General features: G+C 35.2%; 1 protein-coding gene across 2 annotated transcripts in view; it reads left to right on the top strand.

Annotated features, from left to right (window-relative positions):
- Window positions 1–204: 204 nt before the first annotated feature.
- LOC128201120 (neurotoxin BM10-1-like) overlaps window positions 205–14,539 on the top strand; it is a 153,448-nt gene continuing 139,113 nt past the window's right edge. For both annotated transcript variants that reach the window (XM_052896907.1, XM_052896908.1), the window contains exon 1: window positions 205–349. The gene's annotated coding sequence lies outside the window, so the exon portion shown is untranslated. The remainder of the gene's footprint in view (window positions 350–14,539) is intronic.

The following is a 14,539-nucleotide window of genomic DNA, read 5'->3' as shown; positions in this document are numbered from 1 at the left end:
GCGTGAAATACCGTCTCACCCTAAGTCAGTTGGAAAAAATATACTAAATTAATTACCACTACATAGTAATAATAGTGTCAGCCAACCCCCATCTCCCAATCCCCTGATTTTGAGTATCGCGGGAAAGCAGTCGCAATATACTAATAGAAGTATGCCGTAAAGGCTGTAGAGGTATCAACTTCGTATGATTCAGTCGCGCGATACTCTCCCCAGCAAACGCACGTCTCTATGCGGACTCGCTGTAATATATACGAAAAATTAACTTTGAAATTTATTGGTCGTGTACATTTCTAGTCTGTGGACCGATTGCAGTGAATATTTCGGGGGTTCCGTCTCTGCTGTGGTGGCAGTAAGTTCTTTTCAAGTTGTACATAATTAAGTTTAAGTTTATTGTTATTTTAGATTTCGTATTCTCTTTAAGTTTGTGAAAACTTTTTTTACGAAGTGATTTTTTTTAAATAATAAATAATAAAACTAGATTTTCTGGATAAAATAATTTCGAAAGTGAGAATATTAAATTAAAAGAATTAACAATAAAAAGAGACCATATTTAAAATAAAATTTGTTTTGTGTACAGTGAAATCGAAATATTTGGTATTATTTCGAGAGAATATTTATTCTATTAGTCGTACTAAATATTTTACTGAAAGAAATAATGGTCGACAAATAACAAATTCATTATTTTTTACTACGGAAAAAATATTTATATGCGTTATGTTTTATATGCGTTAGTATTGCAGGCGTCTATAAGTTACAGTGATCATTTACCATCAGACGGGCTGTAGGCTTGTATACCACCGTCGTGGTATAAAAAAAAACATATTTCCAATACAAATAACTTGCTGTTGCTTGCAATAATTGTCAATAATTTCTTCCCACTGTTTCTTTATTTATTCTTAGTGAATTCACAATAATGGGTCTGCTGACCGTCAGAATTGGACCAACTGACCTGGCTTCGTGTTCACCAATATTCCTTCTCTGGTCTCCGTCAAAACATGACAAGATTTTGATAGCGCATGTGGGATCATTACTTATCATCTCATTAAAAATGTGCAGCGACTTGATAATACATGTCACTTGATAACACATCAATATGTGATAACAGGACTAAAAAATCCAACATTATAATAATACAGCAATGGAAAAATTATTATTTATACATATATATATATATATATATATATATATATATATATATATATATATATATATATATATATATATATATATATATATATATAAGAGAGGAGTGGAGAGAGAATGTATTGTAAATAATGGGGATTAGAAGCTATGAACTATCAGTTGTACCCTGTCAGTTGGATCTCCTCGCGATTTTCCTTAGAAACATTGTATTCTATGTAATTTCATAACGATGGACTAACTGACCTGCCTTTTCATCCTCACCTATCATCCCTCACTGGTACCCTGCCAGCGTATACCGTTACCGTTACAGGCGATCTCATTAAGAAAGAGAAGAATTTATGCGCCACTTATAAACACTTATAAACCTAAATAATAAACTACATATTGGTCTTTTTCAATCTATATTAGCTGAACCCAAATCAGAAGTTTTGAAGATCTCTGTAAATTATTGATACCCATTAATTCCTCCGTGTCTAGGGAAAGTAGATAAAGCTTTATTTGAGAAATTAGTTTACAGTACGATAGGGCTGATATACCAGAAGTAGGTGAAAGCCCTTAAAATAAAAAAAAATCATCCATTAAAAAAAACAGTGTCAGTAATTGATGTTGGTCGAATGATTTACTCCTGTGTTATTTCCACATTAATTTTATGGCGGTCGGAACAGTCTTTTCTTCTTCGCGGAGCAATAAAATGTAAAATACGATTACTGAATTGAAATATTATTAATTTATTTTCAAAATAAATGTAGTAAAACCTCGCCAATCACAGATATATTATGTCAGGATCGAAGTTGTATTTTTTGTAAAGTAAAATTTAAAATGTATATAATTACAACAAAATTGTTTTCCACAAAAAAAAAACCGACTTCGATTGTGGAAAAATCATTTATTTTGATAAAAAGAAAAACTAAACTACTGCAAAAGGTTGCCTGGAAGAGATCGCTTTTAGCGATAAAGTCGCTTATTGTTTTTTCACTGTGATTATTTCGTGTAATTGTTTATATTTATAATAAGATTTTAATCCTTCAGATAAAAAAAAATCCAATTTGGTTCACAACTGACAGAGTTATGAAATATAAAAATAAATGTACAACCGAATTATTAATCTAATTGAGAATATTCTTTGAAGCTAGTCGAAAGTAATGTCGACGTATTTCAAAGTCGCTTTAGATTTGAAAATTATTTCATTTTAATACAAAGCATCGTGTGTCTACAGGGTACAGAGGAATATCACCCGAGTCCTCAGGAATAGCAATGCATGGGGAGTATCGTGGGCGAAACAGTATACTCTGTTATATCCATGGTACTGCTCATGTCTATAGGCGACGGTTACCACTTTCCATCAGGTGGGCCGTCAGCTTGTTTGCCATTCTAAGTTGTATAAAAAAAAGACTATGGGGGCTATTTTAAGACACCATTTTTTTTAAACCGATTTTTTAAATTATCAATCTATCAGTTTGAAAACCTTTTCACAGCAAAATATTTATTATAAGGTACTAGTATGGATTCATGTTTTAATAGTTTTAAGTCGAAACTATTGTAATGTTAACTTATATTAACTTATAAATTAATAATTATTAAATTATAAGGACAAGAGATAGGTCCAGATTTCTTTAATTTTAATTCCAAGGCGCTAGAATTAGAATTAATCCGTCCTATTGTTTTGTAGCCAAGCAATTACTGACAAAACTTATCTTTTATGGGGAAGGCCTATGTACAACAGTGTACAGTGAATCTCTAAAAAATAATGATAAGTATGGTAGGATTAGATAATTCTTTCTATATTCGGGAATCGATTAAAAATTTATTAAATTTTATACCCTAGACGTTTAGACTAGATTTGAAAAAAGGTACATTGTAATACCAAGGGATCGATGAATAATGACAAAGATGAATGATAGTTGAGTAAGCGTATTTTATATAAAGAATCGAAAGGTAAAATTGTTGAAGGTCAACCTGAACGGGCGTCCATCAAATTGATAGGATACCGGGGAGGCTTTGAAGCCGGCGAGCGAGCATGGAGACGACTGGATGGTAATATTATAAATGACCAGCTGTGCCGGCGAGTCAATCTTAAAATGGAAGCCAATGGTGTGTTTTAAATAGTCAGTAATAGAAATCCACGAATATGTAAACATGAGTCTTCTGATATCCAATAGTAGGTAGTATAAATCAGAAGATGACTGACAACTTATTTTTTTTCCATTTAACGTTTCGATTTGTTACTAATTTATAAATTAATATTATTTACTAAATATTGATGATAGCCAGTAGGAGATCTTAAAATTAACTCCAATTGTTCAGCAATATTTACAAAGTTTACAAAGCAATATTTACAAAGTTTACAAAGCAATATTTACAAAGTTTACAAAGCAATACAAAGTCGTGTCCCATTCGTGTTTTTGCCGTGAAGCAGTTGTGTTCACATGGCTGCGTTTCGGTTTGAAGGGTGCGATATGGCAGTGAATTTACAGGGTACAGAGGAATAACATCCGAGTCCTCAGGAATGGCAACGCGTGGAGGATATCATGGGCGAAACAGTATACTCTGTTATGTCCATGGTACTGCTCATGTCTATAGTTGACGGTTACCGTTTCCATCAGGTGGGCCGTCAGCTTGTTTGCACTTCTAAGTTGCATAAAAAAATATTTAACATTACATAGATGTGTAAATGTTTTTTTTTTTACAATTAAAAGATATTTTTTAAATAAACTTAGATAGCATTCATTTGATAATTTTACCAATACTTTGTCACCTTCTTATTAAGATCTGTTGAAATAAACCATACTTTTACAGAATAAAGTATTTTCTAATTTACGTACATATTTTTTTATGCAATTTAGAATGGCAAACAAGTTGACGGCCCATCTGAAGGAAAGTGGTAACCGTCGTCTATAGAGTATAAAAATGAATTCCAAACACCACCAAGTGCCAGTATTCTCTGGCATCGCCTATTTAATTCATTATCACCATATCAGCCTTTAACTGTCCACTGTTGGACATACATCTACCCCTTGGTGAGTTTTGCCAACTACGAGTATTTAAATAAAATTAAATAAATGACAGAAACTGTTTTTTTTTTAGTTTGTAAGATTGGAAGCGAAATAAATAATTATTTGTACATATTATTACAATAATTTAATTTTTATTTGCAATATTATTGAACATTTTTTTTTACAACATAGGGGGCAAACGAGCATGCGGCTCACCTGATGGTAAGTGACTACCGCCGCCCATGGTCACCCACAACACCTACGGCATTGCAGGTGTGCTGCCGGCCTTTTAAAAAGGAATATGCTCTTTTCTTGATGGTTATGTTGTCGTATCAGTTCGGAAATACTGCTGCTGGAAGTTGATTCCAAAGAGTGGTTGTGCGTGGGAGAAAGTGCCTTGAAAAACGCACGGTGGAGGACCGCCACTCGTCCAGATGGTTGGGATGAAATTTTAGTTTATGGCGGGTTGTACGATGGTGAAAATCTGCACCAGGTATCAATCCGTACAATTCATTGAACAAGTTATTGAACATCAGTTACAGAATCTTATAGTTGAGTTAATTATTAGATTGTTTCCATTTTTATTAAGTTTTGTTTAAACAAAATATAGTAATTATACTATAGTTTGTTTTCAAAACACTTCATGTACTAACATGTGGTATTTAGTAACTTATAAATATAAAGTGAATGAAATAAAATTTTATTTGCCAGAAACATTGTAGATAAGATGTTGCATTTGTCAAGTTTACAAGATGTCCATTATGTTTTGCCACATCAAATGGTATGCAAATATGTAACTATTATTATTATCTCAGCCGTTAACTGTCCACTGCTGAACATAAGCCTTCCCCATAAGGGGAGGTTTGCCAGTAGTTGTCACGCTTGGCAGGCGGGTTGGCTACAGCAGTTAAGCTTTTAGAGATATTTTAAAAAGGACGCTGCCTATCTCTCGACCATAAGCTACCTTAGTCGTCTCTTACGACACCCACAGATAGGAAGGGCTATTCTATACATGTAATAGGTTACAATTAAAATATAGTTAAATTACATAAGGTTTATAAGTGATAGATTTCGAACTAAACTCTAAAATGTATATTTAAGATACACTTTCGCGAACAACTAATAAAATTTCAATACGTTCCGTAACAAATAACTAAGTTGAATTGTAAGTACTTATAAATTCAGAGCCACGCTGTCGGCGCTTTGATAGTGTCTCAAATATTCAACGGATGTAAGTTGGGTCGCTCCATTTCTGCCTTAAAGGCCTATTTAAAGGGCCCGGCGAATGGACAACACCTGTTTACTTTCGTACCTTTATGTTCTATTTAAAATGTAACAAGGGTCAATTTTTAGTTCCAACCCAAAAGGATGTTATCGGTACGAAGTCGGACAGTTTATTTACTTTGATGTCTTTTAGTGCACATTATTTATTTATTTAACACTTCAAGCCCCAACCTTGACCTAAATATAAATTACAAAAATAATAATATAGAAGTAGTGGATTCCACTACTTTTTTAGGTATCACGTTAGATAAACACTTAAATTGGAAGAAACACGTTGATAATGTTTGTAAAAAAATTAATAAATTTGTATTTGCATTGTATAAATTGCGCCAGATTGCAACCATACAGACTGCTCTTAGTGCATATCATGGATTCGTTTCATCGGCACTTAGTTATGGTTTGATTATTTGGGGGAATTCGCCTGACATAGAAAGAGTCCTCAAAGCGCAAAAAAAATGTATAAGGGCTATTAGCAATGTGGGGTGCCAGGAATCTTGTAGGCCATTATTTAAAAAATTAGGAATCCTTCCCCTGACTTGCATGTATATATTTGCTATATGTACTTTTATTAAGCAACACCCTGAATTATTTAATACATATGGACAACTCAAAGAAGGCATTAGATCACACAGAAAAAATAAACTTGTGATACCAAAAAGTAATTTGACCTTGTACCAAAAGAATGTTTCATTTATGGCCCAAAAAATATATAATAAACTTCCTTCAGATCTTTTAGACCTTCCCTTGAAAATATTTAAGAAACGGCTTCATCTATGGCTTCTGGATAAGGTCTTTTACAGTATGGGAGAATATTATGCCTACACATCCCAAAAATAGTTAACATAATTATTAATAATATAAATCCTTAAGACTTGACATAAATTTGCTATTGACATAAAATATGGAATGTTATTTGTATTTAATTAATAATAATAATGTAATTGTTAATTTTATTTGACGATATTGAATATGTAATTTGACTCGATAATTGTTTGAGCATTGTTTTCTTTTTTTTATTATTCTATGATCATAATAATGTATTAGTATAAATTAAATTTGTATCCTTATTTAAGGAATAAATTAGATTTGCATGCCTACAATTTTAAGGCAATTAGACAGATGCCAAAAAGTTGTGTCACATGGCCCTTATAATGTCAAATGTCTGTTTAAAGCAAATAAATATTTAATTTCATTTCATTTCATTGCACCAATATTATATGAATTTTTGAAGGATTTCCAACAAGTCCACTGCTGGACACAGCATCCTCCATAAGAGAGGGGGGGGGGGAGTATTTGTTAATAAATGTTACGCTGGGTAGGCGGGTTGCCAACAGCAGTTAGGCTTCGGTGATGTTTTAAGAGGGACGTTGTTGTCCCTCATTGTCCCACCTCCTCCATTGTTCCTTAGTCCTTTACGATACCCACCATGATGCCCATATCTCGAACATTAATTTCCTTAGTCTCTTACGATACCTACGATAGTATTATATTATCTGTGGTCACAGGAAAAAAATGATCAGCTCATTCTATGCTGGGACCACACGGCAAAACCATATACAATAATATAGTCCAAGAGGCGGTCTTATTGCTGAGGAATCCCTTCCAGATAACGTTTGGTTAGAAGGAGTTAAAGGATTATGTTGTCCCTGCTTATGTTTTTTCTTTTACATATAATCAAGACCGATTTAAGGCAAATGCAAATAGACTATTATTATAAGTAGGAACTATGGTGTTTTTTGCAGCCATATCATCACTTTCCATCAGGTAAAGTATTCTATGTGCTAAATTAGGATATCACCTAAACGTGAACCAAATTTCATTCAAAACTGTTTAGTAGTTTTCGCGTGAAAAAGTAACAAACATACATCTAATTATTCAGTCTCGCAAACTTATAAATTTATAGTCAATAGCATTTTCTTTTTTTTTTTCTGCTCTATATTCTACTCCCATAGTCACCAGTTATAAGTTTTTTTTTATACGACATAGAATGGCAAGCAAGCTGACGGTCCACCTTATGGAAAGTGGTAACCGTCGCCTATAGACATGAACAGAGTATACTATGGACATAACAGAGTATACTGTTTCGCCCATGATACCCCCCATGCGTTGCCATTCCTGAGGACTAAAGTGTTATTACTCTGTACCCTGTAAATTCATGCCATATCGCACCCTTCAAACCGAAACACAGCCATGCAAACACAACTGCTTCACGGTAGAAACACGAATAGGACAGAGGTACCCAAGCAATCGACTTTTGTACAAAGTCTCCCTCTGGTATGTCCCGTCTAGTACGTAAGTCCCGAGGATGAGAAGGAGATGGTAAATTTTCTCGCTCGCTCTAAATCCCACAAGCGAGCGAAGCTACTGTAGTTTATAGTGCAGGCTAAGTTCTAAATCCGTTCATTTGTTAACCGTGATTGCACAATAAACTCCAAAATGGTCGGACACCATCTAGTTTGTCGTCTGTCTGTCGGACAAACTGGGAACAACTAGTCTGGCATAGAATACTGTATTCAAAGTTTTGTAGTGCAGTATTCGAATAATTTACATGTATACTTAAATTTGGTTTTATTTTTTTGTAAATAAACATGCATATAACTTATGCTTTACGAGAGAACTGCGATTGTTTTAAAATACAACTAGAAACATTTTCATATTATTTTAGTTGATATTTCGTAGATACATTACATTGAAAATATCGTAGAATGAATAATAAATCATGTGTCTACAAGTAGATTTTGCTTTGCGACAAGAATTATTTGTGGCAAAATAATACCATCGAATTGCATAACAAAAAAGATTCATTGTCTTTTCTTTATGCAACTTAGAATGGCAAACAAGCTGACGGTCCACCTGATGGTAAGTGGTAACCGTCAACTATAGACATGAACAGTACCATGGACATAACAGAGTATACTGAGTCGTCCATGATACCCCCTATGCGTTGCCATTCTTGAGGACTCAGGTGTTATTTCTCTGTACCCTGTAAATTGACTGACATATCGCACCCTTCAAACCGAAACACAGCCATGCAAACACATCTGCTTCGCGGTTGAAACACGAATGTGACAGTGGTGTCCAAGCAATCGACTTTTGTACAAAGTCTCCCTCTGGTGAGCCTTAATAATGAATACTTATTCAATAAAACAATTTCAATAAAATCGGATGAAAAATAAAATCAAATTTGGTTGTAATAAAAATTTTGCATCTGGCAACTCTATTTCTTCAATTTTTTCTTTTTAGCACTAATACTTTTAATATACATATGTGTGTCAGTCACGTGTAGTTACATAAGATTCTTTATTTGTTTAGTTAAAAAGAGCTGCCAAGGGTACGCGGGACATTAGTAAAAGGGATGCCTCTCATACATCGTGTGAATTACGTGCTTTCCTTTCGCATTTTTACGACTAGGCCGTTTTTTCAATTTGAAATTGCCACTTTTAAATTATTCATCTTTATGTAGTGTACGTGATAGGGTTAGTTACGTTTTTTCCTATTTATATATTATATAGTTTATAATGGATAGGGCTTTTTTTTTAATAGATGATAATAGCATGGTAACCCCACCTGTGCTAACGGGATACGCTGACGGGGCACCAGTGATAGATGACTGATGAGGATGAAAGCAGGTCAGTTAGACCCATTCTGACGAATTCAACTAGAATTAGCCACGATGGTTTCCAGGCGGAACCACGTCGAGGTCGACCTGATAGAGTATATTGCTAGTAATGGTGCTATTTGACCCCATTACTAACAATTTCTTTCCCCCCAATGGATAGAGCTATACTCGAAGTTTCTTTGCGTGATAGAATCCAAAACGTGAATAACTGGAGAATTATCAAAGTAATCGACATAACCCGAAGGATAAGTACACTGAAATGGCAATGGGCTGGTCACATAGCTCGAAGAACCGACAACCGATGAAGAAGGAAGATTCTTGAGTGGCGACCCCACTAGATGGAGTGACTACCTGAAATGCATTGCAGGCAGTCAGTGGATGCAGGTGGCTCGGGACCGTTCTTTATGGCAGTCTATGGGGGAGGCTTATGTCCAGCAGTGGACGGATAATGGCTGAAATGTTGATGATGATGAGAAGGATTTTACATTAAAAATATTGTATATATATATATATATATATATATATATATATATATATATATATATATATATATATATATATATATATATATATATATATATATATGTATATACGTACCTATATATTGTAATTCAATGTAATAACACCAAAACCAATATTTGCATAATCTACGGGTTTCTTTTGGTCCTGTGGTCCCGGCATAGAATAGGCCACCCCTTTCTTTCCCATGGTTGTCGTAAGAGGCGACTAAGGGACGGCGAGGCATGGACAGCAGCGTCCCTCCTAAATTTCTCTAAAGCCCGACTGCGGTTGCCAATCCGCCTGCCAAGCGTGGCAATTACTAGTAAAACCCCCCAAGGGAGAGGCTTATGTTAAACAGTGGACAGTTAAAGGCTGATTTGATGATGAAAATGACGGCGTGCTGTATGTTATGTCATGACATTTTAATAAAATAAATTTGATTTGAAAATTTCATGAGTGTTAGTTGAGCTAAGTCTCCAAGAAGTAATGATTTATAATACGACTGGGACCCTTTTTTTTTACGTCAGGAAAAATGCATCACGCAGACCCACACAGCTTAGGGACCGTGTAGGTACTGCCGGACTCCTACCGGCTAAATAACCTGACGATATACCTCCCATCTCATAATAGCGACTCATAATAGTCGCGGGTTCCCGCTTTAAAGTCTACCGGGACACCGCCAGAGACCCATCGAAGGGTGACTCCCTATAGACGCGCTATATGCTGCGCGCCCACTCTCAGTCTCCATTCCTCCCGTGATGGGATTTGGATGTACGACTAGGTCCTTAGGCCAACGTTTTTTGCAAGGGTTAATGAACTGAACAAATTAGATATTAAATAAAGCCCACGTTAATGACTGATAATGTTGCTTGTTATTTTTGTTTTTTTTTTTATTTTTAATATATGTTAAGTATTTTTTTTAAGTTTATCCATTACAAACAAAAATATTTCTTTTCCTATTATAATATTAATTTGCACTAACAATTAGCATTATACCAGCCAATAACTGCTGAACATAAGCCTTCCCCAAGGAAGGGTTTTGTCAGTAGTTGCCATGCTTGGCAGACGGATTGGCAAAAGCAGTTAGGATTTTTTTTTAATGGGTTGGCAAAAGCAGTTAGGATTTTTTTTAATGGGTGATAATGGAATGGTAACCCGGCCTGCGCTATTGGTATACACCGGCGAGGCACCAGTGAAGAATGATAGGTGAGGATGAAGCAGGTCAGCTGGCCCATCGTGACGAATTCAACAAGAATTGTTCACGATGATTTTCAGGGTGAACCACGTGGAGGTCGACCTAATGCCCTATTAGGTCGACTTCCACTATTCTAGCACTCCATATTACTAGCAATGGTGCTGTCAAACTCCATTGCTAACAATCCCTTTCCCCCCACGTAGTTAGGATTTGTGTGATGTTTAAAGAGGGACTCTACTTCCCATTCCTTGACCATTAAGTTACCTTATTCGTCTCTCACGACTCCAATGGGAAAAGAAGTTTATAGTAATACTGATCATCAAAACACATTCAAAGAGGGGGGAAAGGGATTGTTAGTAATGGAGACTGAGAATCCTATTGCTAGCAACATATCCAACCAGGTCGACCTCCTCGCAGTTCTTCCTGGAAACTATCATGGTTAATTCCTGATGAATCCATCAAGATGGGCTAACTGGCCTGTTTTCATTCTTATCGATCATCCTTCACTGGTGCTCCGCCAGCGTATCCCGTTAGCGCAGGCGGAGGTTACCATACCATTTTCACTCATAAAAAAAACACATTCAAAGACATTACCACTTTTTCTTTGGCAGTCGGTTGAACTGTAAATTTGAGTAATAATTATAATTGATCCGACGTTAAAAACTTTTAAACGATCCCATTCAATGTAATAGGATAGCTAGGTACTTAACTTAAAAATGGGCTTTTACTTTTCACTTGATTATGTGATGGCTTAACTTAATTTTATAGCTTGTTATCTTAATGAATTGGATTTGATGAGAAAAAAAGATCCATTGGCTTCTTAATTTCATATCGATCTTGCAAATTTCTTTGTACACTTTCCTTTGGTCTTCCTTGACGTTTTACGCAGACTGGATACGAATTATCTAAGTGTAAAATCCTTTCCCGTATTAGAATACTTCCAGATTATTTTATTACCAGAAGGAGACTTTGTACAAAAGTCGTTTGCTTGAGCACCTCTGTCCCATTCGTGTTTCAACCGTAAAGCTGCTGTGTTTGCATGGCTGGGTTTCGGTTTGAAGGGTGGGATATGGCGTGAATTTACACGGTGCAGAGGAATAACACCTGAGTCCTCAGGAATGACAATGCGTGGGGGGTATCATGGGCGAAACAGTATACTTTGTTATATCCATGGTACTGCACATGTCTATAGGCGACGGACACCACTTTCCATCAGGTGGGCCGTCAGCTTGTTTGCCATTCTAAGTTGTGTAAAAAAAAACTGATCAAACAAACATTAAATGTTAAGTGGAGCAAATCGCAATGCACTAGTGAAAACCGCATTCAAATCGGTTAAGCCCTTTTTGAGATTAGCGCGCACAAACGTACAAACATACAGACAAAAATTCAAAAAATTTTATTGGGGTTCTATTGCGTTCATGAAGCCCCCCTATAATAGTTTTTTTTATATATATCTTCCATGTACAGGTAGCGATTAGTTACGTTTTTATTATATGTATTGATTTAAACGTAATTATCTCAGACTTTCTGTCTCCTTAGCCAAATTATTTGTAAGTAGTTATATATATATATATATATATATATATATATATATATATATATATATATATATATATATATATATATATATATATATATATATATATATATATATATATATATATATATATATATATATATATATAGTTACATATAGTTTATATATATAGTTCATAGAGTTATTTATTTAGTTTATCTTTAGTTATACGGTTATTACCCTTGTACATTCTACAGTTTTCTTTCAGCTTATCAAAGGTAGACTGTAAGAGATCCCTTTGTGAGATAAGTACGTCATTCTATATTAAATCTTTTGATGTATTCCGTATGAATTATGTACAGTAAATATTTTACAATACAATACAATGATTTGTAAGTATACGTATTCTCTCATTTAGTTTGACGCCATTGGCTTGAGCGAAGCAAGTTTGTTAGTACGAACACGTCTCATATTTCTAACAAGAGGGCTGATTGTAGCATGCATTTGTCAGTATCAGCTGAACGCAGCGACTGGACGAGAGATTGATGCCGTGTATCAATATAGTATTTCTTTATTCTAAACCAACTCGTTCGTATATTGCGATTTATAAAACTCCAATGTAATGAGGATATTTTATCTCATGGCATTTGTTATTGTCGATTTTTGGGGGGCTTTCCCCGTGAACTGATTGATGGTTCGACTGGTTTGGCCGATGGTTATTTTGTTCGGTCAAAATTTATTTTCTGAACTTAAAAAAATCACGATTTTGAAAAAAATATTACCCTTTCAATTGACTTCAAAAAGAAGTTTTTTTTGTTTGTTACCTCATAACTCCGTCAATTGTAAACTGATTTAAAAAATTCTTTTTTACCTAAAAAGGTATACTTAAAGATTAGTTTCATAAAAAGAAATATCAAAAACGGTTCAATAAATTAGTTTCTAAATCAAAGTAACTGGGTTTTACCACAACTGAATTTGGATTTCTTCGCGGAACACTATTTAAGTATTTAAATGCATGAAAAATTGAAAATCACGATTCCTGCTTCGTATAGTTTCGATTTGCCTAAAATTATGTTTTTTTTTTGTTTTTTTTTTTATACAACTTAGAATGGCAAATAAGCTGACGGCCTACCTGATGGAAAGTGGTAACCGTCGCCTATAGACATGAGCAGTACCATAGACATAACAGAGTATACTGTTTCGCCCATTATACCCCCCATGCGTTGCCATTCCTGAGGACTCAGGCGTTATCCTTCTGTACCCTGTAAATTCACGCCAGAATTATAAATATTGTAGAATTATAAACAAATTTTCAAACCGAAACTCTCATGTTACTAGGAGATACTTAAACCGTTTTCTTGCAAAGACTAGACTTTATTTAATCAAGTATTTACCAATTTAACTACAAAGAAATACAAGCGGGGAATCCTTCTGTAAGAATTCTACTACGTGTAGTATCAACAAGATGCCTGCCTGTGCTTTTGAAGAAAATATTGCGCGTTGCCATGGCTACGTGGGGATGAGGTCGAGTCGAGTGTCACTACAACGTCTTGCCGCTCATAAATGTCTGTCTCAAAGTTAGTTTTGAATTTTTCAACATGTATAATTCTTCAGGATAGAAAGGTCATTGCTCGTAGTTTTCATTTTTTTTATGCTACATAGAATTTTACGAGTGTCTAGTGTCCGAGTATCTAGTGTCTGAGTGTCAAGTGTCTGAGTGACTGAGTATCTGAGAGTCTGAGTGTCTGAGTGTCTGAGTGTCTGAGTGTCTGAGTGTCTGAGTGTCTGAGAGTCTGAGTGTCTGAATGTCTGAGTGTCAAGTGTCTGAGTGTCTGAGTGTCTGAGTGTTTGAGAGTCTGAGTGTCTAAGAGTCTGAGTGTCTGAATGTCTGAATGTCTGAATGTCTGAGTGTCTGAGTGTCTGAGTGTCTTTCAACATGTATAATTCTTCAGGATAGAAAGGTCATTGCTCGTAGTTTTCATTTTTTTTATGCTACATAGAATTTTACGAGTGTCTAGTGTCCGAGTATCTAGTGTCTGAGTGTCAAGTGTCTGAGTGTCTGAGTATCTGAGAGTCTGAGTGTCTGAGTGTCTGAGTGTCTGAGTGTCTGAGAGTCTGAGTGTCTGAGTGTCGTCTGAGTGTCTAGTGTCTGAGTGTCCAGTGTACGAGTGTCTGAGTATCTGAGTGTCTAGTATCAGAGTGTCTGAGTGTCTAGTGTCCGAGTGTCCAGTGTCTAGTGTCTGAGTGTCCAGTGTACGAGTGTCTAGTGTCCGAGTGTCTAGTGTCTG

Source organism: Galleria mellonella, unplaced genomic scaffold (assembly GCF_026898425.1).
Source record: "Galleria mellonella isolate WM207_F2 unplaced genomic scaffold, CSIRO_AGI_GalMel_v1 utg35, whole genome shotgun sequence".
Taxonomy (NCBI): domain Eukaryota; kingdom Metazoa; phylum Arthropoda; class Insecta; order Lepidoptera; family Pyralidae; genus Galleria; species Galleria mellonella.
Note: the sequence above shows the minus strand (reverse complement) of the source record. Positions and strands in the feature narration are given on the sequence as shown.